Source organism: Protopterus annectens, chromosome 2.part1 (genome assembly GCF_019279795.1).
Source record: "Protopterus annectens isolate FY-2018-M chromosome 2.part1, PAN1.0, whole genome shotgun sequence".
In the NCBI taxonomy this organism is placed as follows: Eukaryota; Metazoa; Chordata; order Ceratodontiformes; family Protopteridae; genus Protopterus; species Protopterus annectens.
This window is the reverse complement of record NC_056729.1, coordinates 1,572,349,861-1,572,376,102: the sequence shown is the minus strand read 5'-3', so window position 1 is coordinate 1,572,376,102 and position 26,242 is coordinate 1,572,349,861. Positions and strand designations below refer to the sequence as shown.

At 41.1% G+C, this 26,242-nt stretch overlaps 1 protein-coding gene across 1 annotated transcript in view; it reads left to right on the top strand.

The window, feature by feature from the left end:
- The window catches only part of GPR153 (G protein-coupled receptor 153), a 939,480-nt gene that overhangs the window by 218,268 nt on the left and 694,970 nt on the right, over positions 1-26,242 (top strand). The gene's annotated exons all lie outside the window — the stretch shown is intronic.

Genomic DNA, 26,242 nt, shown 5'->3' with positions numbered 1-26,242 from the left:
CAACAGAGTTGGCATATAGAGAGTCTCCAGATGAGTTGTTGCTTTTGAGGGTTTGGACTAGTAATTTTTTGGATGAGCGAAGTGTCTTGAGGTTGCTGTAAGGGGTGATAATTTTTGTAAGTACGGGTGTGTTTCAGGTTGGTAGAGAATTTTATGTGCTACTATTAGCTGACTGTACTGAAGTTGGATAGGCAATTCTGGCCACCCTAGATTCTTTAGGTTCAGACAGTGGTGTGCTCTCTATGCTGCTCCAGTGGCAAATACAGCAATATGATTAAAGCAGCTAAAGAGTTTATTAAGGTCAGACTTACTCAAGTTCGTGAAGAGAGGGGATGCATAATGGAGGGTGGAAAGTAGATGTGTATGGGCAATTACCATCCTAGCTAGTTGAGTGAGGAAAGGTTTGATCTTGTTTTTTATTAACTTTTTTAATAGTTTGATTAATATGCATATCAAACTTGAGGTTGTTATCAACTGTTACACCTAAGAGTTTGGTACAGGGATCTGGGACAATGACAGTGCCATTGTTAGATTTTAAAGTAAAGGTTGGAGCGGAGGCTTTAAGAGTGAGGGAGAAAAGCAGTAACTTTGTTTTGTTAGTATTTAATAGGAGTCATTGATTACAACGCCAATTTTCAACAGTATTAAAAACATTTTGGAATAGAGTCTGCAGACTTAAAGGGGAGGTGGCAGAACAAATCAAAGTGGAGTCATCTGCATGTTGAATGCAGGTGGCTGTTGTGATGACTGTGTACAGGTCATTAATAAAGATAGAAAATAATATGGGTCCTAATATAGAGCCCTGAGGGACCCCAAGGGTGAAAGGTAGAAGGGAGGATAGTTTGTTCTACCATAGTACAGCCTATTGTCTACCACTCAGATAAGATTTGAACCATTGGATAGCCTGTATATCTAGGGGAATAATTTTAAGTGTGTGTATGAGAAGTTGGTGGTTGACGATGCCGAAAGCTTTGGAAAGATCAAGAAAGAGGGCTGAAGAAAGCTTATTGTTGTTTCAGTTTTGATTAATAACATTGGAGAAGGAGAGGAGGGCCGTGGTTGTACTGTAGAATGGTCTGAAACCATGCTGCGAGTTAGCCATGGGATGGTGCTGAATGAGATGGCTCAGGAGTTGTTTATGGATGCACTTCTCCATAATTTTATTAAGTATACTAGGCTAATGACCACTAGAGTCTTTATAAGACTAGACATGTAACCGAAATATGTCCCTCTGTATCTTGGACATTTATATTAGGAGGGTATGTTAGTTAGGACATTGCTAATGGGTATATAGAGGGACTATGTACATTTGGACACAATTTACTGTCTAGCTCTGCCCATTAGAAACATGGGGCCAGACCTCCGGTGAATTTCTGATTTCCCATCCATTGATTAAGGTTATGCTTGTTTAGGGCTAGGGAGGGACTCTGCTTTACATGGATGGGGAGCCTATTCCAGAGAATCAAGATCCTTTGACAAACATATTTGTCTCACCAGCATATCCTATTCATGTCGGAAGCAAAATTTAAATCCTTAGATCTAATATTTTTATTTATTTTGTGGATGTGCTAAAGGCCCATCAGAGCAGGATCCAGAGATATGGCTTTAAGTTGATCAGCATAGGACAACGCGTTTATGCCTTGGATTCTTTTGGTAAGGAACCTTTGTGCGTGTTCAGTTGTTGCATTTGTCTGGCCAGGTACATGCCAAAAGGGGCATCATACTCTATGGTGGGTCTGATGAGGGTAGAGTGGCACTATGTCTTTCCTGGACCTGGATGCCATACCCTTGCTTATGAGTTGAGCAATGTAGAAAGATTTTCTTACTACCTTAGCCAAGTGTTCATCAAAGGCCAGATTACAATCTATATATGTTCCCAAATCCCCAACTACCGGGTTGACTCTTAGGTGTGTTTTGTTGATGACATAATTTTCCTGTGTAAATGATTTCCTAAAAGGTACTATAATGTATTTCTTGGCATTGAGTTTTAAGCTGTGACTTTGGCACCAGTTATTTACCTGTGTTACACTGTCTTGTAAGATGTAAGTGTCATGCAGTAATATAATAGTTCCTAGTTTGCAGTCATCTGTGAAGCTAGTCAGCCAAATGTCTGTGACATTATCCTCAACTTCTTAGAAGTAGATGGCAAAGAGAGAATGTCCAGCACAGAGCCCTGAGCGACCCTGGTAGTGATCAGTCTCATTGTGGAAGTGGTCTCACCTACCCTTACATCCTGGATCTTATCTGTGAGCCAGCTGGCAAGTTGGGAGCCATTATTAACTCCCCAAGTGATGCAGACATCCTACAGAAAGGCTTCACTGAGACCAATGACTGGTGTCGAAATCATGGCCTTAAGCTTAATGTCAAAAAATGCATCACCATCCCCTTTGGGAAAAACACAGTTCCCACTAATTGCCACATTGATGGAAGCCCACTGAACACTGAAGGCATTATAAGAGATCTGGAGATACAGGTTGACAGCAACCTCTCCTTCGACCACCGCATTACCACTGTGGTCAGAAAGTCCTTCTATGTGGCACATCCCATTACCAAGGGTTTTGCATCCAGGAAGAAAGAGGTTATCATTTCTCTCTACTCTTCCCTCATTAGACAAGTCATAGAGTATAATGCTCCATTTGGCATTTACCTGACTAGACACCTGCAACAGCTGGAGAGGCCACAAAAGTACCTCATGAAGAGGATCCTAGGCCTTAAACACATGTCCTACATGGACAGACTCAAAAAACTCCAGCTATTCTCTGTCCGTGTAGGACATGTGTTTAAGGCCTAGGATCCTCTTTGTGAGGTATGAAGAGGATCCTAGGCCTTAAACACATGTCCTACATGATTCCACAGAAAAGCACACACATTTTAACCACACACAAGGCAAAAAGAAACATAAGTGCTTTCGTTATATAAAATGCATAACTTCATCAGATAAAAGCCAACATTCAAATGGACACATATATATGACTTACATTATCACATGACAAACACCAATTAATGAATTGAAGCAACAGTGTATAAAAATATAAAAACAGTTAAAAACACATATAACCATTAGTAGATTCCCCAGGAAAAAAAAAATATATATATATATATTTATTTAGGAAAATAATGCATAAATATGAATGTGAAAAAGCATATATTTAAAAAAAAACCAACTAAAAATGTAAATATGTGTGTATAAGTCCTTCTTCTTTTGGCTTTTCCGGGTTAGGGGTCACCACAGTGGATCACCTGTCCACTTATGATTGGCAGTGGAGTTTTACGGAGTGGAGTTGTCAGCCCGGTGCCCAACCTTCCACAGAAGGCACACACACACTCACTCACTCATAGGACCAATTGAGAGTGTCCAATCCACCTACAGCATGTCTTTGGGATGTGGGAGGAAACTGGAGCACCCAGAGGAAACCCACGTGACCACAAGGAGGACATGCAGACTCTGCACAGAAGGTACCCCGCCGAGGATCGAACCAGAGAACCTCTTGCTGTGAGGCGGCAATGCTAAACGCTGCACACTGCGGCCGTCCACATATTTATGTGTATAAATCTATGCTATCTCAATTCTGCCTTCATTTTTAACACACATCGCCCATGGATAGTAGTCATCCATTGTCCCAAAAGAAAGCGGTTGTTAAGGGGCAATTTGTCAGGGCTGCAAGGATGGTGTCAGATTTTGATTTATTTTCATCTGAGTGTGCCCTTTTAGAGAGTATGTTTGTTAAGAGGGACTACCCTATGGGCTTTGTGCAAGATATTAAAAGAGAAGTAATGGACAAGAGAAAATCTGGGTTCTATTCCCCCATTCTTGCTGAAAGTGGTCATGACTATAATGTAAGTACATGTAATTCAACTATTCTAGTAAATAGGGGGAGTACAGTTACTACCACTGATACCAATTTCAAATTGTCCTTTATAACCAGATTCTCTGTGAACTTTAAATCCATCCAGGAGATTCTAGCAAAAAATTGGAAGGTTTTGTTGGGAGATGGGGAGATTAAATCTAGAATTAGTAACAAACCAGTCATAGTATGGAAAAGAGGGTTTGAACATTAAAAACTTGGTAGAAAAAGTTGGTAAATAACATGATGATTTAAAACATAGGTACATGTATCCATGTGGGAGATGCCATCACTGTAAACACATCAATGTGGGTGAGCATTTTGCTATCAATGGGTTTAATTTTAGAGTGAAGGGGCATTACAATTGTAATAGTTCTGGAGTTGTATATGGGGCATTGTGCCAGGCCTGTCCTGCTTTTTATATTGGCAAGACGGAGCGGATCCTGAAGCAACGTATTTATGAGCACAGTTATGATATATAGGGGAAAAAACTACCAATGCCCTATATAGACACATTCTGGAATTCCCTGAACACCACTTCAAGTTCATTATAATTGAACAAGTGCAAAAGAATACAAGAGGTGGTCCCTGGCAATTGTTCTTGGAGAACCATGAGCTGTATTGGATTTTGCGCCTGGATGCAGTGGGGTTCCCAGGTTTAAATGAAATTGCATCTATAGGATGTGTGTTAAAAATGAAGGCAGAATTGAGATAGCATAGATTTATACACATAAATATGTGTTTATGGACTTATACACACATATTTACATATTTACATTTTTAGTTGTTTTTTAAAATATGTGCTTTTTCACATTCATATTTATGCATTATTTTTCTAAATAAATATATATATTTTTTCTGGGGAATCTACTAATGGTTATATGTGTTTTTAACTGTTTTTATATTTTTATACATTGTTGCTTTAATTCATTAATTGGTGTTTGTCATGTGATAATGCAATTCATATATATATGCCCATTTGAATGTTGGCTTTTATCTGATGAAGTTATGTATTTTATATAACGAAAGCGCTTATGTTTCTTTTATTTTGTGGTGCAATAAACTGTTGATGAACTACAGCTCCAACCTTGCCTTGTGTGTGGTTAAAACATGCCCAGCATGGACAGACTCAAAAAACTCCAGCTACTCTCTGTCTCATATCGTCTACTAAGAGGCAATCTCTGCTTGACTTACAAAGCCATGTCTGACCCAGCTCTGTTAGAAATGCTACATCTAAATAAATCCCAATCCCTCCGCACCACATGCTTCAGAGACCTCAACCTCATTACCACAATCAATAGAACATGCTGGAGGACAGGTTCATAACCCCGAGACTGCCCATGCTATGGAACAGACTTCTCATACATGTCAAGCAGAGCACCTCACTAACCCTCGTCAAGAGAAATCTTGATGAGTGGATGGGAAATAGAAAGTTCACCCCGGGGATCACTCCGGTAGCTCTACTTGATAGCGGCACTGGGAACTAACGACGGGCGGCACAATGCCAGGGCATTTCTATGGGCTAGACTTGTAAAGGGCCTCAGGGCCATTAGCCTAGTACACACCTATGAACCTATGTTATTTAGGGGTTTATGCCTATTTCAGTAAGTTTGACAACAATTCCTGAATGAGGTATGTATCTAGTACATTAGCCAGGTTGAGGTAGGTGGTAGGAAATGATACTCCTCATCTATTGCCTTGATGACTTTCTCAAAGAAGTGCACCAGGTTTAGTAGGCTTAACCTTCCTTTGAAAAATCCAAATTGGGTTGTGTCCAGTGTCTGGAGATTGCCTGTCTTTGTTGATTATTTCCATGAAAATTCATTATTTGGCTTTGCATATATGACTAGTTTGACTAATGTGTATGTAATTATTGGGATCAGTTCTTTGTCCACCCATGTTAAGATGGCTGACTGTTGCTGTCCTTCACTCATACAGGAAAAAGCCTGTTTTGTGACGATAGTTAAATAGTGACTCCAGTGGCTCTGATAGGTCATGTTGCATGTTATTTAGGAAGCATCTTGAGATATTGCTGGGTCATGTTAAAGCTGTGTTTTTGGCCTTAGCAAATGCACTAGGATGTGTTCCCTGTTAACAGTCGGGGGGGGGGGGCTATGCTTGTAGGTATTTATTGAGGGATGGCTGGTGGTGAGTGGGGAGGTAATATTTGAGCTAAATTTGTCAATCAGCAGGTTTGCTATGTTGCTCTGCTCAGTGAAAGTGGCACTGCTGACCACCAATTCATAACACTAGCACACTAGAACACTGCTGTGTGTTGCCTTTGAGGTTTTAGACATAGCTGCAGAAGGACGTATGTTTTTCTTTTTCCTGTTTGACTCTCTTGACCTCAGAATTGACCTTTGACTTAATTAGTCTTCTTATTTTTCTTTTTTTTTGTTCAGTTTGATGAGAGAGCTTTTATCTTTATTAGAGTTGCTCTTCCTGATTTCAGACATGACCTTTTTTATTTTGTTGCACAACCTCTTTAAATTAAGTTTCCAGTAGTATGATTTATTGTTTGAGCTGTTTTTTTGGCTTACTTCAGGTGGATTCAGTAGCCTGTATGACACCATTTACATAGTTGAATGGTGTTTCTGTGAAAAATTCTGCACAGGTTGTTATGATCTCTGGGTTAGGAGGTGCATTGAATTTTAACAAACTATAACTAAATAGGAGGTAGTTTGCTTTGGAATAGTTCCTAACTGTTACAGGGTTACCAAGTTGATTTTTACTTCAAAGGAGACAGCTTTGTGGTTTGATCTCACCAGTGCTGGTGTAACATGTTTGGGGGGTGCAGCCCTCTTCCCTGTTAGTGAGCACCAGGTCCAGTATGCAGTATGTTAGAACCTCTGGTGGATGTGTGCACTATCTGGCTGCAGGTATTTGTGTTAACAAATCCAGGAATCTTTGTGCCTGCAAGTTTGAGGCTGTGTAAGTTTCCCAGTCTATAGAAAGGTAGTTAAAGTCCCTCATGAATAGGGTATTTGGTTGGATTGTGAGCATCTCCAGTAGGTGTAAGTATGAATTGTGGGTTTGTTGGGACATACATGGTGATCTATATTTTGCTAGGATATGGTATGGGACTTTGTTTATGGTGATTTGCATGGTTTACATGCATTTGGTCGCATGACCAAAGGTCGATCAGTCGGAATTCCGAACCTAAATATCAAATCTCGTATGCACAAATGCTCATAATGTCACGCACAACGTCAAATTCAAAATTCCAGATCGCACAACTGCCACAACAAACACTACCATGAGTCCAGAGAGGGGTATAGTAGCCTGGCTGGCATTCAGTAATCTCAGGTTCGACATCCGCAGCTTCGACATTCCATGATCCTGGGCTTCTGCATTCGACATATTCGCAGTCAGACATCGGCCGTTCACGCAAATGCATGTATACTGATTTTCACATGGATAGTCTCCAGGGCATCATCCTGCCTAACCAGGTATGCTTGTTGCTAATATAGATCAAGATATATCCACCTTTAGTCCTTGTCTGTGTAGTTAATGACCTAAATGTGCGGAAGGGACTGTAGTACACTACCGGAGTACTATCTGAGACTTCAAACCATGTCTCAGTAACTGCACAGATGTCTGTATTCTCCAGGGTGCAGAGAGCTTGAAGGGTGCAGAGTATCTTATTTAAGCTCTAGACATTGAGGAATAACACCTTAAGATTTCTTTGTGTTTTATTTGCCATGTTGGTAGGCTTGTCAGATTGGCAGTGCCAAAAAAGGCTCTATGTGGGAGGATAAAGTTCAGGCAGTATTCAGAAACCTACGGGGGACAGGTGGAGACCCACTTTGGCAAAACAAAGTGGTTTGTTAACCATATCCTGCCATGCTGGATAATTTTGTATCCCCCTAAAATGACACCAGAAACTAAGCCAATTAATGAAGTCAATCATCCTTTTTTTATATTGTGGCATCATCCTTGGTAGAATCCTACTCAATTCAAGGCACATACCAACCTGAAACATACTCAGAGAAATCAACAATGTCTGTGTTCATGTAATACAGGGAGCTGTGTCTCAGGTAATTTACACCCACATGGACTATAACAGACTCATATTGGTACCTGTGATGTAGTGTCTTGAGTGAGTACATAAGCAACTAATCAGTGTCTTCTCCTTATTCAGTCTGGTGAATGGGGGGTATCTGTGAGTCATACAATGGAGTCGCCTATGACTAGAGTCCTGGGTAGTGTGTTTGATTGCATTATGAGCTTTGCTTTTGAGGCTTCACTGGGTGTAGGTGTATGTTTGGTATTTGGTGTTGCTTTTGGTGCTTTTGAGCTTGTTGAGGATAAGTATTGCAAGTTGTAAGTTTAGGATGTCTTTGAAGTTTAGCTTTAAAGTGCCTCAGCATAAGTTGGTCTACATGTGTGATGGATGTAATTCGTGTGTGTTATTGACAACCTTGTTTGCATGCAAGATTTTTGTCTCCAGTGAAGTTATGTACATACATCTTTCACATATGGTGCCTGTCTCTTTAAGGATTGAATGATTGTCTGTGAACATAAGACAATTGCAACATTGTCTCAAGATGACCATATCTACCAAACTGACTATGTAGACATTTGGAAATTGCATATCCTTGTAGTTCGGACCTGTATGTGGATGAGCTACTGTGGGTGTGAATGAAAGTTTACAGAGGTTTGCTATGGATCTCTCTGGAATTTACCACTTGATTAGGTTAGATTGTGTTAAGTTTTAGTAGTAGCACTACTCAATGCATAAACTAATTGGTCTAAGCTTGTCTAGGCATAATGGCATTGTTCTATATCCGCTAAGTTACAAGGTACAGTTCTAAGGGTAGTTTTATAGGTAAACTTCCCTATCTAGATGTTTGCATCTGTACAGGACACTGCAAACTGCTGGTGCACAGTGATCAACTCTGCACAAATGCACTGAAAAAGGAAACTCGCAATTGCAAAGCTACCACAAACAACTTAAACAACAGGCTAGAAATCCATTAGAGGGATGATTTCAAGGCAAATAGTCTAACAGCAATAAAAGTGAGAGTAAACCACATTTTTAGTTAATAAATGAGAAAAATGCCCAGATATGGTAAGAAATATGCAGTAATTACTTAATTTAACTTAAATAAGTGCAATTTATCGAAAAAAGAGCTTAGCTTTGCCTAGATGGCACTGGATGCAACTAAAAACTTCTGAAACATAGGCTAGGATGCCTAGCTTTGCTGAGCTCTGAGGAAATGAACACAGAGCTGTGCAAATGCACCAAATTTATACCAGCAATGCAAAAGCGGAAAACTCTCTACAGAGCCCTCTGGCGAATAATTTTTGAGTCCTTTAGTGTGCTTCTAATCACAGATAGATCAAGCAAACATCTGCTGCCCATAAATGAGTAATCCCAGTCCTTTTAATGTAAAAACACAGCAAAATCAATCCCACAAGTGTAATGCTACCACAAACAAGTTAAACAATTTCAAGGTAAATATTCTAACAGCAGTGGTAGTGAGACTAAAACACTTTTTTAGTTAAAAAAATCAGAAAAATACACAGGTAGGCAAGAAATAAGCAGTGGTTATTTAATTTAACTTGAATAAGTGAAACTTATCAAATAAAAGTACTTAGCTTTGCCTGGTTGGCACTGAATGCACATACAAATTTCTGGAACATGGGTAAGGATGCCAAGCTTTGCTGAGCTCTGTGGAAAGGATTCAATGATTTAATTTAGTTCATTGAAATATGCTCATATTGCATGTTTTCTATCCAATAATCCTACTAAATATCAGAACCATGCCTTTATTATGTTATTTGTACCCATGTGCCTGCTGACCTTCAAGCCTCTCCCAAATGAATTTGAGCCTATTCATTCCTCCATTTTGGAGAGTTCCTAGATCTACTGAGGAAACATCTGCCTAGTGGTCTGCTATGAGGCAACCATGATGATTGTTTGTGGAATATTTGAATGGCCTAACCCTACCCTCTGTGCAGTGGTATGAGCTGCAGGCATCATTGCATGGAACTGCAACACCTCCTAAAACTGAATGAATGCTCCTGTGAATTTGCTAATGAGGGTTACCAATATAAAGTTGCTCAGTGGATTAAAGCCTGTCTGTTGGACCACTCCCCTTCCTGGTGGGCAAACCTGTTCTCCCCTGCTAACTCTGTCAAGTGCCCAAGATGCTCTTGGGTCATTACCAGGGCTTTATCCCTCTGTGGCACATGAACTAACACCAGAAATAAAGCAATGTTTATTTCTTAAAAATGTTATTTCTCTCATTTTAACTGCTGCAACAAAAGCAGATTTTACAAACCGGCTTCCACATTTAATATCTTTCCATTCCATTATATGTAATACTTTTTTGTTATTCAGTGTATAATATCTGGCTGAGTGCCAATGTGCCTTGTGCTGAAAAACTGTGAAAAAAAATGCTGGAAGCATTACTGAGAAATGGCAATTTGCAGCTAAAGCCAAATTAGGTCACAATTGTCATTAGAAATTGACAAGGGCAGTGCAGAAATTGACAAATAGCAACATTTCTAACATACTCACTTCAAACCAAAAATAAAGTTGTCCTCATGGCAACAAATATAATGATTTTCAAAGGTTGTAAACATATGTTAAAATTATTGAAATGTTTTAGCTTAAAAATCACATTGAGATTATCCGCAACTTTTCAATGGTTTTAAAAGGTAGGTTCACAATCTATCAATGTTTATTGCTAACTGACTCCTAATTACTTAAAATTAACACATCAACACATTTTTGGTGATACATCTATTTAAAGCAGTCAGAAATTGACAGTATCAGGGGTATGATCAATGGGAAAAATGCTCATTAGTAAAGGCTTAATGATGTGAAAAAATCTATGGTCATAAAAGTTAACATTTGATGTGCTTTTAATCTCTAGAATAGCAGTATCACCTGTTTTATCATTTGTTATATGGCTTGGAGCAAGCACTGCCCATAAACAAAACATTGCAAAAATCTGTAGAGACTGCAGGATAGCTTTATGGCCTACTCATCTGAGTAAACATGTCTGCAGTATGAGCAAGACCCTGCTAGTCTTTGTCAGAAGAAGCTTAGTTAGCGCAGACACACACACACACACATGCACACACGCACACACGCACACACACACACACACACACACACATACACATTCGCACACTCGCACACATGCACACACACACACACACACACACACACACACACACACACACACACACACACACACACACACACACACACACACACACACACACACAGTCTTCCTGTCAAACCTAGTGATGTGATTTTTTTATGTATAAAAGTTTAAACTAGGTCTTTTTGAAAACACATTAGTATCCTTTTTGATTTAAATACTGAGAAAAGGATTTTCAGTTTTAATACCAAAATAAAATAAATTTTATAGGAAGCAAATTAATTCTATGAAAATCACAAACAGCACATGTTTAAAATAAGACTTGTTAATGTTTTACTGCATCCTTGCTCAGCATTAGGTTATAAATGCTTGTCATAAGTATTTAAACAAGGATGGAAGAACAACATTTTTGCAAAAATTAAAAAATGCGTAGGCTTATATATATACGTGTGTTTCTGCTAGTAGTGTTTATTTTATTACAGGAAGTAAAAGAACTGCTGGAAAGCATGCCGTCATTATTTTTTGAAGCTTTGTATTCTTTCAACTACCAATAAGAAAGTTAATTTCACACATTGGACTTGTAGCTTGTGACAATACATATTTGTCCCGGTCCCGGTCCCCTTCAATAAACACATCACACCGAATGACATGTGACGACCTTTATTAAACTTCCATAACATAGCTTGATAACCGACATTTATTAACTACAACTGAATACAGTATATTTGCTTTTAATCACACCATAAACATCCATGTAATGTTAATCAGGACAGCGTGACCTACTCATCCTGCCCCCGTAAGCAGTATCCATACCTCTGCTCGCTTACTTTACTTATAAAGCAGTGTCAAAGACTCACTTCATTTCCCATTAATTGAAATACCTATCCAACCTTTACTTATAAAGCAGCGTCCATGACTCACTTCATACACCATTTATTGACTTACCTTCCACCAAATAAGCCGCATCCTTTCCTCTGCTTATTTATTTAACAAGCAGCCTCCAGCTGCTCCTTTCTTTTTCCAAACTCTTGAAATGAACATCCAAACACCAGAGGAGGAACAGAAGAGGGCAAGCCTGTTCCTCTTCTCCGCCTACCCTGATTGATAAAATAAGCACAATCCCTACTAATCCACCAAAAGAAAAGGGGAGGGAGGGTGAGTAGCAAGTTCACGTCAAAATCTGATTACTTACCCAGCTACACTTGTCTAAACCCCTTAATCCCCTCCCTACCCTTACATCATTTCATCCTAAACCTTCCTCCTTCCATTTAACCCTTTACATTCCCAAACCCTCTAACTCCAACTAGTATATTTCTCTAACGACTTCTAAAGATGCCCCTGGACAAATTGGTTTGTTGCCAAACCTCATTTGTCCCGGTCCCCTTCAATAAACACATCACACCGAATGACATTTGATGACCTTTATTAAACTTTCATAACATAACTTGATAACCGACATTTATTAACTACAACTGAATACAGTATATTTGCTTTTAATCACACCATAAACATCCACGTAATGTTAATCAGGACAGTGTGATCTACTCTTTCTGCCCCCGTAAGCAGGATCCATACCTCTGTTTGCTTACTTTACTTATGAAGCAGTGTCCAAGACACACTTTATACACCATTTATTGACTTACCTTCCACCAAATAAGCTGCATCCTTACCTCTGCTTATTTATTTAACAAGCAGCCTCCAGCTGCTCCTTTCCTTTCCCAAACCCTTGAAATGAACATCCAAGCAACAGAGGGGGAACAGAAGAGGGCAAGCCTGTCCCTCTTCTCCGCCAACCAGCCTGACCAGGCTGTTCCCCCTCTTCCCTACCAAACTTCCAACCTAGCTGCCCATTAAAAGGCATTAAGCCAAACATCATTCAGTGTACGGCATCCTTTCCAAATAATCTGGATCCATGTTATCACCTACCAAACTCTTCTCACATAAATAGTCAAAAATAGCCAATTGTCTGAACAGCTGAAATTAAATCCTGATCTCTCTACAGTGCTAAAGTAACAAACCAGAACCTCATAACCTAACACAACCTCTGTATACTGGGAAACTCTCCTTACCAAACCACCAATAGTAGCTCCACACTGATTCCCATGTCCTTACCTGCCAAATGCACCACCAAACACTAAATCCACTCCAGACAAACCCCACAAGCACAATGTACCACCAAAACTCAGCCCAATATCACCCAAAACAAACAAGGTCAATGACATGCCATCATGCCTAACTACAGCCCCTTTCTCCCCAAAATAGATATCCTAATGACCAAAATGAGATTTCCTTTTATACTGGATCACTTAACCAGTAATCATAATCCTGCCATCATCCCCATTTATCCATTATAAGGCAAGAAAGCATTTGGCAAGCAGAACCCCCCCCTGTTAATGGCATCATTACTTCCCTGATGGAATAACCACACAACCTGCAGGCCACTGACCCTCCATATGCTAATGCCAATGATTGTAACCAGCTACCTTGACAATAGGCAAGGTCTGCCAGTCTTCATACTATCAAACCTATCCTTCTAGCATCAGAACCACCGTCCCAAAAGTTAATAAATTAACATAACCCTGTCATCCATGAAAATGTAAGAATTACAGCTAAATCCTCCTTGACCAACTGAAGTGTTCCGCCCTGTTTACAAGCATGAACCAAATAACTCAACAACCTGTCCTGCCAGTCTCCTACCCCTGGTGGCTGCAACAAAATTGAACAAGGTAACACCCCCAACATATTCTTGACTTATAAAAACTGCCCAGCATCCTGCAACAAGCATGTAATCCTGCTAACCCAGTCTGACAACCAGGAAACCATACCACTGTCATATCAACCAAGTAAAATGGGCCCTATTCCCTCCAACTTCCATCACTAAAACTGTAATGCCTGCTAAACTGAACCCAACACCGAAGTCCCACATCCATTAGATTACCCTTTTAAGGCTTTCCTTTCAATGTGTCACCTTACATCCAATAATGAATCAACCCTAAACATCTGCTAGTAGACCCAATCAAGCCTTGCTTAATCCTCATCTCTTCAGCCTAGCCACTGGAACCCTAGTTCCTACGTATTGCCAAGCCTCGCGTACCTGCAATTCCCATCAAAACCCCACCTACTCTTAGTAGATGCACATGTTACTTACAAACTTCCTATTAGTGCGAGGAAATTAATATCAACCCAATTAAATAAGCCTACCCATCCCCATCCCTCCTCCACCCTACCTCCCTAATCACTTCTTCCCATGGTAAGAGAGAGTTCTACATATTGTCCCCATACTCCAAGATTCAATACAAAATCCCTAAGAAAACCCCAGCTATTATCCATGCAAGAAAACAGCCCACCAATTAACCAATATACCTCCCCATCTGTCACCTATACTGCTGAATACCTACCCACACACTTCAAACAAATGTGCGAAACCTACATGCCACCCACAAACATACCACAGTTCCGCCCCCTTTAACTTAGCAATATCAACAAGGCAAAGGCTGTATGCTACTGCAACTAAACCACCATGAGCTACCTAACACCTAACAACTAAGGAAACTTAACACCCAGAGGTCCCCTCGCATGTAGGCAATAAGCCAATAACACCTCAAACCTTACCTGTTGTTTAAAATGACTAATACCATCAGACTAACCCCATCCACATCAATGAGTTCACATATTCTTGTACTCCCCTGTTCCAAACCCTTCTTCCCATTAAAAGCAAAAGGTCTGGAGTTGGCACCCTTGTGAAAGAGGGGACTCTACCTACCACCCCCCCCAGCATTACCAAAGGTACAAGTTTCTAATAAGCATCGTGCAGGTAGTAGCGGCACTCGATCCCTGAAAAGCCACCATCCTCATTTGACCGTTCCTACTCACAAAAGATGACACCACAAATCCCTTTAATGGGTTGTGCTTACCAGCTCACCTTTACACATACTGGCACTGTGATTCCCCATGACCCCCAATCAAAGGGAAAAAAAAGGAAAAAGAAAATTCTCCCACCCACAATGATGATGACTAATTTGATGTAGCATTAACCAATTAACATGCCTTCAGGCAAGCAACTGATGTGACTCTGCACAAGTCCTTTATGACCTCATTGCCTATCACTCCAGCTACCAGCACAACGTTCACTGTGAGCTCATCCATCATGGATCTGTAAAGAAAAGGAACTGTAAATTCACTGCCACAAATCAAAATGTCTTAACCTGAATGCTATCAAGGGGACCCACCGCCATAACTCCCCCATCAACATTCCCCAATGTAATTATGACTTAGGCCTCCCCTTCTACTCTCCCCCACCCCCCTTTTTTTTATAAAGCCTGCTTAAGCTTCCCAGTTGAAGCGGTTAATATGCCATGATATGCCATTAGTATGTCTACCACATTCTGCCCATGTGTTCCCCTTTACCTTGCAAGCAATGACAGGAGTTATTCCCCTAACAATTAAACCAGGTGGCTCTATAATGTATCTAAGCCTGTGTTTATCTGGGCAATGGAAGCCATCATATCTGTCAAAGGAAAAAAACTTCAAAGACCAATTCACGTTAGGTTCAAGCAAGGCACCCTTTATTACTTGCAGCAAGGAGACAAAGCATTTAGACACAATATTTGTCTGAAATACTGGTGATTAGTATGTTATTCTTATACAGTTCTCTTCCTGTCACACAGAAAATGTTACTATTCTATTGCTGACATAGTTAGACACAGCTTTCTGTATGTTCTACAGAAAATGTTACTAGACTTATTGCTGACTAGGTTAGATTATTTGCTAGCTTGTAAAACATTTTGAGAAAAACAACCTGGCCTTGGGCTTATTTTAGCCCATTTTGACTTTTCAATTCTTCAATTGTACTGTTCTAATACATGTGTTACATTTTGTCTAGATTCAAGGTACATTTCTAGCTTTGGTACACGTAATGCTGACTATGGTTTATACTTTCAAGCATCTGTTGTTTTCTTTATCAAAGCTTCTAGCAGCTGCATACTTTCTCATAGCATAAGCAGAAATGAATATCTCTTTGTTAAGTTTCATGACATTAGCAGAAATGAAATGTCTCTTGTTATTTTCATGACATTAGCAGAAATGAAATGCTTCTTGTTAAGTTTCTAATAGCTGTGCAGATTCATGCAGTGTGAACAGAATAAATGTATTAACCCTTTAAACCTCAAATGCTTAGTGCATACATATTACTATTATATATTTTTCTAACATTTCCCCCCTTTTAATACTTTTATTCTACTTTCAAGATAAGCATAAACAGTTTTTCTTCCACTAACCTCTTCCTACTCAGGATTTGCAGTTAAGAGAGTCATTCAGTTTAAACTTATGAAAGCATTTTCAGTTTTTCAGCAATTCTTCAAGTTCAGCACCTTGGTATAAGGTTTCTGAAACTGAAATGTCTATAAAGTCTTTAATCAGTCTTTTTATGCAGGGGATGCAGCAGCACACACATACCACCAGTAGGATTATTCCTATACAGATGACAATCAGAATGTTCATCAGGATACTGCCCTACCCCCCAAACAATTTCTGGAAAAAGTCTGTCAATGGATTTGGTCCTGGTTTGGTCATGGCTGACACCTGCTGAATTACCTCAAGATGGTTGTCTATCTTGTGTTTGTGATCTGGAATATACGAACAACACTCCTCCTGGATTAAAGCGCATGTACCTCCTTTCACCGCTAGGGTGAAGTCAAGAGCCATGCGATTTTGAAGCACCAGTGTTCTCATGGTAGTCAGTTCATCAGTTACAATTCTAGGCCAGAAAAGGTTGCATTGCTCATTATTTCGAGAAGCTTAGACAATTTTCTCAGTTCCCAGATTGATTTCGTTGCTCCATATGCTGGCAGTACACCTGCCCACGAGATAACAGTATCACTCAAGTCCATATGTGACAGTCCATTTTTCCCTAGGCCCACAGCATGATGGTTTTTCCAGTGTGCATTGATTTGCCTCACTGGATTAACATGCTTCTTGATTTCTCGAACATTCCGAATTTTCCCTTGAGGTAAAACTGCTGTGTGTCGTATGGCCGGAGCCAGGTACCCCAAAAAACAACTGCCGGACCAATTCTCAGGTAACCATTTATATGCTTTCCTACCACATACAAAGTAACAATCTTCTACTTTGGTAGTAACTTTACTATGCCCTGGCTCTGCATGAAACATTTTTTTGTCGATTATAGACAGTTGCTTATAGAGATCAGCATTATGTTTTACTTCTTCAGTTGTCCTATGCATCAGTTCAAAAAATGTATCATAGCTTGTGTTGCAATAGGATCTGGTGTTATCAGGTTTAGTATAGCATCTATAGGGAACAGTCACATTGCAATTGCTCCAACCTACCTGAACTGTATCATTCTTGTAAAAACACACACAGTTCCCTTCTGTCGAACAGACAAGTGCAGTGCTACTTTATATTGTGATGTGACATCTGATGTATCATAAATTAAGTTTTCCAAGGTCTTGTTGGCTCCTAGGGGAACTGAAGATGTTCATCGTGTTTCACTGTTGCAGTCATCACTGTAGGGTTCTTCCTGCCAGCAAGCAGCCCTTGGTCTGCCAGAATCCCAAAGTCTGGGTCCGGCGTCGGCTGTGTACTCATCCTCCCTGACGTCAGTGCGCCAGGGGTACAAAGCTCCCAGCCGATGCCATGTTCTCCAGTCTTTCTTGCCACGTGGTGGAAGCAGATCGCAAGTGCCGGTCGGCTGACTCCTGCTATTTTTGGTACTTCAATCCGAAGACATACTTCTTTTCAAAGCTAAGTACCCCGTTGGGGAAACTTTTCTCTTGCTCCAGTCCGATGTCAGAAAAAGTTAATAATTGTATTTCATGTGGAAGCAAATACCTCATAAGGATTTTCATTCTTACTGTATTCCTTGCCTAGGCCCTGACCATGACGTAGCTAGTTGTCGGTTTTGTGCTAGATTTAATCAACGTACTATTAAACGGAGATACAATTTTTCCTTTCATTACTTTGGGAGGCGATTTAATTATAACATGTTGTCGGACACGCTTCCGACTACCGGAGTTCATAAAAGGCGCAAGGATAAAGATAGGCCTCCGAGGTCCAAATCAGAAAACAGTTTACAATTAGAGCCAGCTGCCGGTTCGGCCGTCATCAGTGAGGCGCTTTCACAGCCCCTGTCGTCGGCCATTTCAGAACTGCTTGCCAATACGGACTCCCACGAGGAGCCAACTAGGCCTTCGGATATTCCAGGTGCAGGACCTTCGGATAATGCTCCCTCGGATGGGTCTGGAGCCACTGTGCAGGTACCGGCTTCCGAGGGGGGTTTCAGGCCTACACAGCTTCAGGTAAAGGCAAAGACAAAGACTCCTTCTAAAACAAAGACTCAAGCCCAGGCCTCCTCTGATCCGGGACCTAAATCTCAAAAACAAATGCTTAAAATGGTTGAGGACTTGCTAACTATGATTAGGGGTTCCCATCCCCCTCCAGACAAAAGGCCAAGACAAGAATTGGATTATGAATCCTTTGATCAGGTATCTATCTCTTCAGTGTCTTCCTTGGAACAGGATTATACTTTCCCTCCTTATGAGGATTCTGATGCTGAAGAATCCATTCCTTCAGCTTCTCCTCCTGAAGATTACTCTTTTGGGGAAACTTTACATGACATGAGGGAACATTTTCACTGGGAAGGGCAGGAATACTCTGAAACTAAGAGAAGGCTTAGGGATTTCCTTCTTCTTCCCCAACACAGACCCCTGGCTATTCCTCGTATTTTGGATATTGTGGATGATGTCTTTACTGAGTCTAATTTAACCCCTGACTCCTTTCCTCCGGCCCCTGCTAAGCCTGATAGATATTACAGAGTCCCTGACTCTCACCAGTTTCTTTTTAAAAATTCTACTGCTGATCCAGAAACCATTTCTCAGGGTCCTAAGGGTGTTAAGACTGCCACTGCTAAGAACCCTATTCCGTCAGATAAGGATTCTAGAGCTTTGGAGAGATGGGGCAAAAAAGTGTACACTTCTGCTACTTTATCTATTAGGGCTTTGAATTGTCAATTTCATATGTTGAAATATCAGTAATACCTTTTGTCTGTTATGAAACAAAAAATGTGTACCATTTCTGCATTGGCAGACAATAAGGAATTACAAGATTTGATGCATGCTACTGAGCAGGTGGGGAAACATACCTTACACTGTGGTTTTGATGCTTTGGAGGCCTCTTGCAGGGCGGCAGCCACTGGCACGGTCATTAGAAGGCATGCTTGGTTAAAGGAACAAAATTTGCCTGATCAAGTAAAAGCAAAATTACATGGATGCTCCTGTTCAACATAATGTTTTGTTTGGGTCTAAGGCTGAAGAGGTTATAAAGAAAATGGAGGATAAGGCAAAATCCATGCCAACGGTTAAGGATTTCTTACAAGTTCAGCCTCCTAGATTTAGCAGAAATTGGCCAGCTAAGAATTGGTCCTTTCCCAGCTCGGACAGGCCTCAGAGGGGTAGATATAAGTGCCCCAGAGGGAGGGCCCATGCTCAGACCTCGTATAGGCCTAGACAGTGGAGTGCTTCCACCCACAGGGGTGGAGAAGATAGGTCTCAACCTTATAGGAAACAGGCTCAATGACTCCCCCTGCATGGCTCCAGGAACCTCTCTCCTGGATGCTCCTCTGGGAGGAAAACTTTCTCTTTTCCACTGAAATTGGACTTGCATAACCCAAGACAAGTGGGTTCTGGATGTAGTTTTAAGCAATTATAGGTTCATTGATTAGGTTCATTGATTAGTACTAGGCTAACTGCCCTTACGAGCCATTTTAAGCCTAGCCAATTATCCCTTGTGAGACTCAAACCGTGTACCTCGTGTTTGTTAGGCAAACACCTTAACCATTAGGCCACGAACAAATTCCACTTTCACACCTTGCCAAAACCAAACGGATGGCCAGACCTACCAAAAACTCAATGGGCGGAGGCATTAAAACAGGTGAGGTCCCTCATGGCTAAGAGGGCCATAGAATCGGTTCCAAATTCGAGACGGGACAAGGCTTTTATTCAAGACTCTTTCTAGTTCCCAGAAAGCAAAATACTTGGAGACCCATCTTGGATCTGTCTTAAATACTTTCCTGGAGATACCAAAGTTCAAGATGCTTACTCTGCAGCAGCTCCTGCCAATGTTGAGCAAAAATGCATGGATGGTGACATTGGACTTAAAGGAGGCTTACCTACACATTCCTATTAGACAGGAGTGCAGAAGATACCTCAGGTTCAAGGCAGGCTCGAAACATTACCAATTCTCTGCGCTGCCCTTTGGCTTATCTACTGCGCCCAGGGTCTTTACCAAGTGCCTGGCACCAGTAGTAGCTTACTGCAGACTCAAGGGAATTCAAATTTACCCTTATCTGGACGACTGCCTTATTCAAGCAGACAGCAAGAACATCTTACTCCAGCACCTGGAATTTGTTCAGAATCTACTCAAGTGCCCGGGATTCACTGTGAACGTAAAAAAGTCAAATTTGACACCCACTCAACAGATAACTTTCCTGGGTGCTCTTTTAAGCACTACAACCCAGATGGCATTCCTGATGCCAGAAAAACAACTTCAGCTGGCCTAAACTTTCAAAAGCCTGGCATTAATGTCTCAGCTAACTGCAAGAAAATTCCTGCAGGCTTTGGGTTACATGGCTTCCTGCATCCTACTCATACCATATGCAAGACTGCATATGAGGAAGATACAATGGTACCTAAAAAGCGTATGGTCCCAGCATTGTCACAGTCTGGAAACAGTGATTTCTGTCTTGCCTTGCCTGCAAAAGGAATTTCATTGGTGGGCCACGGCATGTTTTCAAAACAAGGGGAAAGCCTTCAGTCTACCTCCAGCCAACCAAGTGATAACCACGGACGCCTCGGATTATGCATGGGGAGCCCACTTGCAGGGGAAAGGCCTGCAAGGTTTTTGGACAGAGGATCAGAAGCATCTACATATCAATTTAAAAGAGATGTTAGCTGTACAGAATGCCCTCAAGGCTTTCAGGGATCTTTTACAGCCAGGGCAGCTACTGATATGGACGGACAACACCACAGTTATGTGGTACATAAACAAGCAGGGGGGTTCACACTCCTACCCCCTTTGCAGACTAGCCATGACTCTATGGAACACAGCACTAGCTTGCAAGGTGGATCTACAAGCTGAATTCCTGCCAGGGAAACAAAGCATTCTGGCAGACAGCCTGAGCAGGAATCTGTCAGACCCACACAAGTGGATGCTAGACACCCAAAAATTCAAGATGATTACAGAAGCCTGGGGTTGCCCAGACATAGATCTATTTGCATCTCCCCACAACTACCACTTACAGACTTTTTGCACAAGGACATATCACAAGCTAGCATGGAAAGTGGATGCTCTCTCATTCAGTTGGAAGAACCTCTTGGGGTATGCCTTCCCGCCACTGCCTCTTCTACCAAGGGTGTTATTAAAAATAAAACAGGACAAACCAAAGATGATCTTACTGGCCCCGAATTGGCCTCGACAATTTTGGTACTCAGCACTGATAACTCTATCCCAGGAACCTCCTTGGATTCTACCTCAGATTCCAAATCTTTTGTCTCAACATCAGGGAAAGGTCCTGCACTCTCATATCAAAACTCTCAGCCTGGCAGCCTGGCGTATTCAGGGTCTATAATTAATCCTACCCTTACCAAACAGGTTATGGATGTCATCTTGGAAGCCAGAAGGCCCAGCACTAGGAAATCTTATGCAGGAAAATGGAAGAGATTTTGCAGCTGGATGCAGGCTCAGGAATCGGATCCTCACATTCCAAATATTCCATTGATTTTACATTACCTAACAGATATGTTGCATAAGGGTTTATCTTTTTCTTCCATAAAAATACATGCCTCAGCTATCTCTGCACATTATAATACAGATCCTCCAATTTTTTCACATCCACTTCTGAAACAATATCTCAGAGGAACAAAGAATTTAAGGCCCCCTAGGACTCCACCCATTCCTGCTTGGAACCTCAATTATGTACTGGCAAAGCTTACTCTGCCACCTTTTGAGCCTGCTGCCACATCTGATATAAAGTATTTATCACAGAAGACTGTTATCCTACTGGCTTTAACTTCAGCCAGGAGAGTCTCGGAGTTACAAGCGCTCATGGCTGTGGAACCTTACATTATTTTTCATCAAGACAGGGTTTCTTTGAGGACTAACCCTACTTTCATGCCTAAAATGGTTTCTAAAGTGGCTTTAAACCAAACCATTCACCTGCCAACTTTTTCCCCTACTCCAAAAAATAAGGGGGAGAGGATCTTGCATTCTTTGGACGTACATAGGCAACTTCGTTTTTACCTGGACAGAACCAAGGATATCAGGAAAACAGAACAACTGTTTGTTTCTTATGCAGCAAATTCTCAAGGCAAAGCTATTTCTAAACAGACCATTTCTAAATGGATTGCTCATGGAATCAGATTTTGTTACTCTCATCATGGAAAGCAAATCCCTGGAAAAATTAGGACTCACTCTACCAGAGCAGCTGCTACTTCAGCTGCCTTTCTCAGGGGAGTTCCTACCAAAGATATTTTGGAAGCTGCAACTTGGAGTTCGGTGCATACTTTCTCTAAGCACTATAATCTCCCTCTTTATTCTAAATCTAGGGCAGGCTTTGCTTCTGCAGTCTTGCAAGGCCTTCTAGCCACCCCTTCTACTCTATAACCACCACCCTTTGTCTCAGCTTTGGGATTCAACCCTACAGTGATGACTGCAACAGTGAAACACGATGAACATAGTACAGTTGTGTACACTTACCATAAATGTAGATGTTCAAGTGTCTTCACTGTTGCAGTCTGGGTTACCCACCCTCCTGTCCCCTCTTATACTTTCATTGGTGTGGTTCCCTGCTTCACCCATCTTCTGAGGTGTATTTGCTACAGGGTATGGGGTTTATTGTATGTTACATTTTTATTTTACTTTTAGCCTTTATTTTTGGGCACCTGACATCTGGGGCAAGAAAAACTGGAAAACATGGCATCGGCTGGGAGCTTTGTACCCCTGGCGCACTGACGTCAGGGAGGATGAGTACACAGCCGACGCTGGACCCAGACTTTGGGATTCTGGCCGACCGAGGGCTGCCTGCTGGCAGGAAGAACCCTACAGTGATGACTGCAACAATGAAGACACTCGAACATCTACATTTATGGTAAGTGTACACAACTGTACTTTAACAGTAACCCGCCATATGCTGTTGGCAAAGCTGTGCAAATCCAGCAATTCGAAACATTGAAGGTCTCAACATACACATATTTGATTGCCTGGTAAGTGTTAAAGTTCGGGTGCCACTCTGCGTGCTACTCTGCACACTTGTTTAGTTCAATTTGTGTGGCTGGGAAAAGGAATGGCCACAACAAAAAGATTATTGTCACTAGTATAGTCAACAGGATGATTATGCAATACTTTTGAGGAAATGGTTGTTCTGCATTTCTGTTTTCTCCGACTCTTCCAAGTAGGTGTATTTGGATCTTACTGAATTCCATCATCTTGGACACGTGCTCTTACTCTCTGCCCTAATAGGACCTTCAGCACCAATGGTTTCTTCACTGGGGTTGAGACGGATCAGTCCTATTGATCTGACCCCCCTTTGTAGCCAGACTTTGTGCTGAGGGCCCCGATGGAGAGGTAAGATTTTTGTCCAACTCAAAGTTCTTAACTAGCTTGCAGTGCATCAGGTGTATCCACGAAGCTCATTCTGCTATCTTGACTGCAGTGGGTGTTGAAAGAAGCACCTGGTAGGGACCTTCCCACCTTGGTGATGACCAATTCTTCCTCTTGATGTTTTTGATCTACACCCAATCTCTAGGTGTCACTGCCACTTCTGATGTCTCGGTTTGTTTTCTATCTGAAACAGAATTTGACTGCAACAGATGTTTAGAACTCAACAACTTTTTCATATATTCAGCTAGTGTGAAATCAGATTCCTGGTCTGATGACATGAGAAGTTTCCACTGGGGTGTATAATAAGCCCTTCCAAATAATTTTTCAGAAGGTGTCAATCCTTTTGCTGTAAGGACAGTTCTCATGCTCAACAGTGCCAGGGGCAAACAGTATAACCAGTTTTTTCCTGTCTCAGCTATTAATTTTCTCAATTTGTTTTTTAGTATACCATTATGCCTTTCAACTAGCCCTGCAGATTGTGGATGGTATGCACAATGATTTTTTAAAGAAATACCAAAATGCTTACTCAACTGCTGTATGGTTTGATTTACAAAGTGTGTACCATTGTCACTGTAGATCCTTTCTGGAATACCAAACCTAGAAATGATTTCCTTGACAAGTACCTTTGCCACTATAAATGCATCTGGATTTTTGGTTGGAAAGGCTTCCACCCATCTGGAAAACATATCTACAATGACAAGACAATACTTCTTATTTTCACATTTGTTCAATTTTATGAAATCCATACAGATAGTGTGATACGGATATGGTGGTGTAGGGAAACTCCCTTGCTTGGGCTTTATCGCCCCCTGTGCATGATGCTTGTTACAAATCTGACACACCAAACAAAATTTTTTAGAGTAGTTTGTAAATCCATACGTTGTGAACACCTGGTTCACCAGCTGTACCATCCCCCCTGTTGAGACACGGCACTGCCCATGGCTCAACAAAGCTGCATATCGAAACAAATTAGAAGGTAGTATCGGTTTTCCTTCTCTGGAGATATACAGCCCCTTTTCGAGGATTGCTCCTTGTTTTATCCATCGTTGTTTTTCAGCTTGCGTAGAGAGTGCCTGCATTGTTTTTAACATATCTAAATCTAAAATTTAAGAGGGTTGTAATTCCTCATTTAAAAGAAATACTTCTGTGGCCGCTTGTTTTGCAGCTGTATCAGCTCTCGCATTACCTTTTGAAATACTATCTTGTTGCTTGGTGTGAGCTGTGCATTTACAAATGGCTACTTTCTGAGGTAACTGGATAGATTATAAAATATCTAAAATAAACTGTGCATGATTTATAGGTTTGCCAGTAGATGTTATCATTCCACAGTTTTTCCACTGTTGCGCAAAAACATGTACAGTAGAAAGAGAGTACTGGCTATCAGTAAAAATGTTTACACATTTACCCTTTGCTAAGGTGGAAATCTAAATCTTGGACCATACGCCATTCTCCATTGGCCTTTTTAACTGGAAATAAGGGTGTGTTACATGGTGAATTGGGAGATTCTACTAGTATCCCTCCTTTTAGTAAGGCTCCTATAATAGGCTTTATCCCTGCCTCTGCATCTTTTCTTAAGGGATACTGTCTTTTTTGTGGTCTGAATGCTGACTTTGGCATGATAGTAACTGGTCCTGCTGTACGAATGAGTCCTACATCTGACTTTCCTGTTGACCAGAGAGTCCTGGTATATTTCGTAAGGCATTTTCTTCCTCCTCTAACAGGAGTGTCAATCAGGTGTCCTCGCTAGACTGCAAGTGCACAGCTGGGTGGGTCTGAGTTATCCAGTTCAACTTCTGTATTTGTATTCCCTGTTCTGACAGTTCTAGTTCTGTCTGTTTCTCCCATCTCGTGACTTTTTCTCCTAGGTCTGCCCATTCTATATTTCTGTTTTTGGTTAAGCTAACATGTGGTAATCGATTAGATTTATAAAGTGCAAAGAACTCCTGGGGTAATGAACAGCTGGCTACACTGTTCCCTTCTGTGTCCCAGTATAGGTTACGCAATACCAATCTGTTTGCATGATTTTTAAATAATTCTTGCTCATATTCTTTATCAGGTCCTGGTGTGTTACAATAATACAGGGTACAGTGCAACAGGTGTTGCTTATCAATGTCAAGGGAGGGGAACTTGCTGATGGCTACATTCATTAACTCTTTGGTCACAGTCCCTGGACCAGTTGTAACCAAGTCCTGGCTGTACCAATAAAACATTTCACCCTCCGATTGCACTGTAAAGGTATCAATTTGTCACTGTGCTTCCATACCCTGCATGGTTGGGACTACTGCTATACCAAATAGCTGCATGAGGTCTCAGCCCAAGAGGTTTACTGGGCATTTTTCGGAAACAACAATTTTGCTTTTCTGTGTCAATCCTGAAACTGGATCAGTTATTGTAATGTTACAGGAGAGAGGCTCCCGATACAGCTGTCCATTAGCTGCTTTGACCAGTATGTAATCAGGTGACTTTGTGTTTTCTGGCAGTTTGGAGGGATGTATCAGGGTTCGTGATGCCCCTGAGTCACACAAGAATTTGACTTCCCTCCCTTCTACCAAGAGTGTAACTTCTGGTTTTGTGTCTGCTAAATAAAGCTCCAAGCTCAATAAAGCTATG